We start from the raw sequence: 6,347 nt of genomic DNA, 5'->3' as shown, positions 1-6,347 counted from the left end.
TCTGGACTAACCACTAGGTAGATGTGCTGCTGGGAACAAGCCTCTGAATCAGTCTCCGGCATCCCCCACAGTCACAGAGCGGGAGAAGGGAGAAAAGCAGTGGAAGTCCTTCTGCAGAGAATCGGGTGAGGAGCACACAGGAGACAGGATTGAAGGGATTAGCCAGGAGAAGACACTCAGCTGGTGCCTGGAGGGAGAACAGAAGTGGAGAGGGGACATGGGGACAAGCTAGGAACGTTCTCTGGAGCAAGTGTGTTCTTGTAAGTCTGAGGCATGAAAGTGGGAGGTGGAGTAAGCGCTGTTCCAGGAAAGGTGGCTGTTTTAAACAGGGTGATTTTGGTCCTCCTTTAAACAAGGGCCTCTTAGTACTGGGCTAGGAGCGGGAACTCCACTAACATGCCTTTGTCCTCATCTGCAGCACCCACTATTTAGTCCCAGGTTCCCTACACACAGCTCTGCCAATGCTAGTCCAGTCCTGCCTGTCTCCTGAACAGCTGGGATACCGGGTTCAGGTGCATAGGGATTGATTTGTAAAGTGGACAAATGTCCAGAAGGAGCCAGGCTGACACCACCCGCCCACCTTCGCCCACATTTATTTTACTGTGCTCCAAGCCAAAGGCTGAAGCTGAGTTCCAGAGGTGACAGATCAGCTCCTAAATCCGCTAGGCAACAGAGTCATCCCTCCCTTCCAAGGAGCATCAAGAATAATTCTCCATATGGAATGCGAGTGGCAAGAAATAACCTGGTTTTGGGGTTAGCCAGAGAGGAAGGCTGACTGAAGGAACTGCCAGAGCTAGCTCATTCTTGTCTTAAGAAGTCTTTAAATGCAGAGAGATTTCCTCATCTGGTCTGCAGATCTGTCCTCCTGTAGGAGCAGTCTGAACTGTAAAGAGAACAAGCTGAGCATAAGAGTATTTTTAGTTGTGTTGGGGTTTGATAACTGGGCAGCATAACCAATTGAGGCTGGGTGCGGGGGGTGGAAGTCATATCTGAGATTCGTGTGACCGAGCAAATTCAGAATGGGGCTATTACAGAGGTGATACAATAGTCTGTTAGTTTCCTGCTGGTCATGCTGGTTCCATTGGGCACCTCTTATTGGTCCTAGTCACAGAGCATGTCCTACTGGAGGCTTCAGGAGCCACCAGCAGGTCTTCTCTTGCAGCTTGTGGCATGAGCCAATAGGTGGAGGAGGATAAAAGTGCAAAGGGAAGGAGTGTGTGAAGTTAGAGGGTCCCTTAGTACAGCGCGCAGAATTGAGGATTTAAATGACGCGTGACAATGAATACAGCTGCTGTGGCATCGGGTTTGTATGCAACCAGCCTGGTGACCAAGGTGGGATTTCACCCCATGGATGTGAGGGGACAGCACACACAGTGGCATCCACATGTGTGGGGAAATGCAGGCTCCAGGAAGATGCTGTAAAAGTTGTGGTTTTCCAAAGCTAGTGAGCATGGTTGTTTCCCATTTCTCTGCCTCAGTGGAGTCCTGCACACTGCAGAGCCCTCTGAGTTTTCATCCATTGTTCTCCTCACCACCATCCCCCTTGCCCTCTTCTTGCTGCAAAGCCCCTTGCTCCTGTCACCATCTATACTGTGTTCCAGATAAACACGGAAAAGATCCAGACCCCAGTGCACTGGCAGAGCAATCTGGACATACAGCTGGCATAACCAGCTTCAGGAAGATCACCCAGTGTCGGGAGAATTCTCAGGTGGTGTGCAGCTGGCATCATGAGTTCTACACCACCCCCGGTCCTGGGTGCCCACGTAGACGCATGGCTAGGATGGCCCTTCTTTCCCCGAGCCACTATTGTCACGTTGGCCCCTTGAGGCCATTGGTAGTCACCGTAACTTACATTAGCCCTTAGGATGCTCTAAGGGCTTGTCTACATGATGCCGGAGTCCGGACTAGGATTGTGTGTGTGAATTGTAGCGCGCTCTTAACGCTCTGAGCTCTAACTGCTCCATGGAGACCCCGCTGGCATGAACTCAAAGGTCCATCATTCACTTTAACGTAGTCCTGTTTGAAATGGGACTACATCAGTGTGAACTAGGTCCCATTTTCATGCCAGCAGGGCCTGGTTTGGACTATGGCACTGTGTAGACAAACCCTGTCACATCAGGGGACAGTTACTGCACCCAGCTGCCCTATGCAGGGGAGCACTGTGTCCAGCCTTGCAACCCCCACCCTGAGCTGGGCACTCCTTAATTATAGCCTGGGTTCTGGGCCTCAGTACCAAGGTAAAGAACTAGCAGCTTGCTTGAGCATCTGCAGCTCTGCTACCACAGAAGTGAACAGGAACCCTCTGAAGATGTCCTGTCCTGCCACACACTGGGCCTTGTTTCAAAGCTGGGATGGCCTTTTCTGGGTCTGTCTCTTGGGTTGGTGCAGCGTTCCGGCCTGGAGTTCCGTGGGGATCATAACAGTCTGAGGACTGGACGAGACCCACTTTGTATCTCCCCCACCATTGCTCAGCCCGTCGGTTGCTGGGGGCTGCAGGTGAATACCATGCATTCCTTTCCCAGTCCCCTGGGGCCGAGGTTAATACCCCAGTGGTACTGCCAGAAACTTCCAGCCCAGAGAGCAAGAAGTCCAATGGGGGAAGGAAACTGAGGTCTCAATGATGACACAGAGGGTCCTGGACTGTTCCCTGGGCCAGCCCTGCTCCTGCGTCCAGCCTCCAGTGCAGTTTTAGCTCCCTCCCATCCCACGACACATGAGCACTGCCCCCTGGACACCCCCTGCCTGCTGCTGTCAGGGGTCAAAACGTTGATGTTTATATTGGTTCAGGGCTTCGGCTCAGGGTTTTGTACATACAGGGGAATCCTTTTTTAAAAAACAGCTTGAAAAATAAAAATGTGCAAGAACCTGGCCCACTGTGAATTTGTTGCTAGCCAGTTCCCACCCCAATGGTCTCACGGTCTCAGTTAGTATCCAGCACAGGCTTGGAGGAAGCTTCGGACCAGATTCACATGATGTGATCTAAACTAATGAGAGTTTTCCAGGCAGCAAAGCAAGACACTGCCATTCTCGCTTTCCTCCCAGCTGCCAACAGGATGCTGACCATCTCCGCACAGCTCCCAGCCCGCCGGCTGTCAGATTTGGGCAGGCATCTCATTACGCCGGGTTTGGTGGAGGCTGGGAAAAAGGCAACGATCCCAGCCAAGTTAATGCCCCCAATCACCTGGCTACCGACGCCGACATCGATGGCTGGGGGGGCACGCTTGTGTCTGGTGCTGTCTGCGCAGGGGCCCTTCGTCCCCCTTGTTGACTCGTTTTGAAGTGTCTGTGTCACATTAATAAAGGGTTCTATGGTTTTTAGTGTGATCGTTTTCCGGGCCTTAACACCAGGGGTACGTATGAAGTGTGCCGTGCCCCCAGCCCATGCAGGCACATCGCCAGTGCCTGGTGCCTCTGGCTCATACAGGCATTTCCCTGGTGCCCAGTGTCCCTGGCCCATATGGGCACATCAGTGCCCAGTGCCCCGAGCACATGCAGGCATGTTTTGGGTGCAGTGCACAGAGATTTAGTTCCTCTAGGCCCTAGCAAGAATCAGGTGGCTCCATCAATGGGCCGAGACTGTCACGCAGCTAGTGTCCTGGTTCCCAGTTCCTGGGCCAGTTTGCCGTGCCTGGGGGAACCTCCCTGAAGGCTGTAATCTTGTAACATCATGGAGGAGGGGAAAGAACAAAGAACAAGGCCACCAGCCACCACTAAACGTGGCAGCCTCTGATAGGTGTTTTCTCACCTCTAATCTCTGTTTATGGCGGTTAACAGGCCAAATACCCTCCCCAGTCAAGAACAATAAACAAAGAGAGAAGATGCAAGATAGCCCGTGGAACAGCTGGCACCGGTGCCTGGCAGCGCGGTGAAGGGATGGTGAAGGAGAACGGGGGCGGATGGGCAGCGACTGGCTCTGGGAACACATCCTGGTCCTGCTCCTGTTCCCTGTCTCGCCCTTCCTCCGCGGTTACACTGTCCCTCCTCACCCTCCCCTCTTCCCAACTGCCCAGCCCCACAACTCCCCCTGCCAATTCCCCCTGCTGTTCTCGGCTTGCTAGCACCAGAGAGCTTCTGGGGTAACCTGAGGGGGAAGGGGAGAGGAGCTGGTGTGAGGAGGACCGGATGGTTACGAGTCATTTTGGTTCCATATTAACCCAGTGCCTTGTGGGCCACGGCCCTGGAGAGGGAGATCCAGACTCAGGCATGCTGGGGTGGAGCTGTCTGTAGGATTCAACATGGGGCCTTGCTCTGCCAATGGCAAAGTTAGGGCAAGGTTGAGTGCCTTTGAAAACCCCTTTCCAGCCATTGCCCGCGCCTGGGACTCCTCTCCAGTATTAATCAGCAGTGTGTTTTATTGTTTGTTCACCTCACGGAACACAGCGCCCTCCCCCGGAGGCATGGAGAGAGGTGGGAACACCTGCATGGCGTGGGGAAGCCGCTTTGCAGTGAAGGTGGGTCTGGCAGGTGGGGTCGGGGGAAGCATGGGGAGCTTACTACAGGCCTAATGCATGGAGGGGCTGGAGGTACAGAGATGGGGTAGCGAGTGGGAGAGGGAGAATGCAGGGAACAGGTGAAGGGGGAGAGGTGGGCAGAGCTCCGCGGGGCTCTGGAGAAGGGGCATGATGAAGTTAATATAGAACAGGGGGGGTCAATGCAGTATAGGGAGGGGGACATGACCAGGGTGGTCATCACAGCAGCTATTCATAGACTCACAGATTCCAAGGCCAGACAGGACCCCTGTGACCATCTAGTCTGACCTCTGGCTTCACACGGGCCTGAATGAATCCCTGGCTGGACGAGAGCAAATCTATAAGAAAAACAGCCCGTCTTGATGTAAAATGTTCAGCGATGGAGAATCCGCTGCCCCCCTCAGTAAATTGTTCCAGTGGTTAATTACCCCCTGCTAAAAATGTACACCATATTTCCAGTCTGAATTTGTCTAGCTTCAATTTCCAGCCATAATTATTTGTGTCCCTCATTTAGCAGCAAGAGAATGGAGACGTGGAGATGAAGGGCTGCCTACGTGGGGAATGCACAAGGAAGTTAGTGTGCAAGAGCTAGGGGGTAAATTTAAAGTGCAATAGCTATTCTGCACTACTGCCTCGTGTAGACACTCTTATTCTGTGCTAGAGCAGATTAACCGGATCCCCACAAAGGGGCACTAGCGTGGAATAGCTATTAGCTATTCAGCACCAGCTGCGTGGGGCTTTCTACCCAGGTAGATGAGCCCTCAGTGACGTACCTAAGATCCCACAGGAAGGCTGCAATGGAGCCGGGAAATGAACCCGCCTTCCCAAGCTCCAGTCTAGCACCTTAACCACTGGACCATCCTTGCACACCTAAGCTGGGTCTGGGCGAGCTGGGTAAAGGAGATGGGAGATTCTGAGCACCTGGGCTAATATCTGCACTAGAAGGTATCTGCCAGAGGAGAGATTCTGGGTTAGCTCTGAAGGTCTCATAGGAGGGGAGGGGTTGGGAAGGGGCAGTTGTGCAGGGACATATTCCCCAGTGCTGCCTGGACCTGGAGTGTCTCAAGGAGCTGTCTCTCCTCTCAACTGGCAGGACAAGAGCAGGGAAAAGTTAAGAGAAGGGGGAATCACGCCAAGGTTTGGGGTGGGTGAGTTACACGAATAGAGCATTCAACAAAGCAGCAAAGTTCCTTCCAGCCAGCCCAGGCTTGCAGCTGAATGTTGGTGCTGTGGATTGCCTGGGTTGTTAACACACCAGGTTAGCTGTGAGAGCTGGTGGGGAGAGAAAGGCCCCTGCCGCTCCCTCACTGGCACACACCAGTCAGTGGCTGGAACAGGTCTTTCCATCACTGCCCGTTGGCACCTCTGCCATCATCCTACCATTGGCGTGGAGATAGCAGGCTAATCACGCTGTGTGTGTGTGTGACAGGCAGGTTTGCAAGTCTGCGTGTGCGAGCACTGGTGTGCAGGGGAGGAAGGGCACTGGGCTGGAAGGGGAGTGGGCCCTGACCAGGTGGGCAAAGGGAACGGTGATGCAGCCATGGGGGAAGAGCCGTGGTACCGCAGGGAGAGCTGCAGGAAGGAGAGGTGGCATCTTGGAGAGCTAGGGGTGGAGGGACGGGTCTGGGACGGGATGGCCCTGGGGAAGGGAGAGAAGACGCGTTTGCAGGTTGTTCCTGCACTACGATGTCGGGATGAAATTCCACCTGATACTCGTATCAGGTGCCTGACTGTTTGCATAGCAGGGTAAAAGTCCATGAAGCCGCTGTGCCCTCAGGTTCCTGCTGGCCATGTGTGTGCAGGGAGCAGGCACCTTCGGGAAGTGGCAATAAATGTGCCCCCAACCCCAGAACACACCTTGCCCAGGGTGATGAAATG

Source organism: Caretta caretta, chromosome 8, assembly GCF_965140235.1.
Source record: "Caretta caretta isolate rCarCar2 chromosome 8, rCarCar1.hap1, whole genome shotgun sequence".
In the NCBI taxonomy this organism is placed as follows: Eukaryota; Metazoa; Chordata; order Testudines; family Cheloniidae; genus Caretta; species Caretta caretta.
This window is presented reverse-complemented; position numbering follows the sequence as displayed.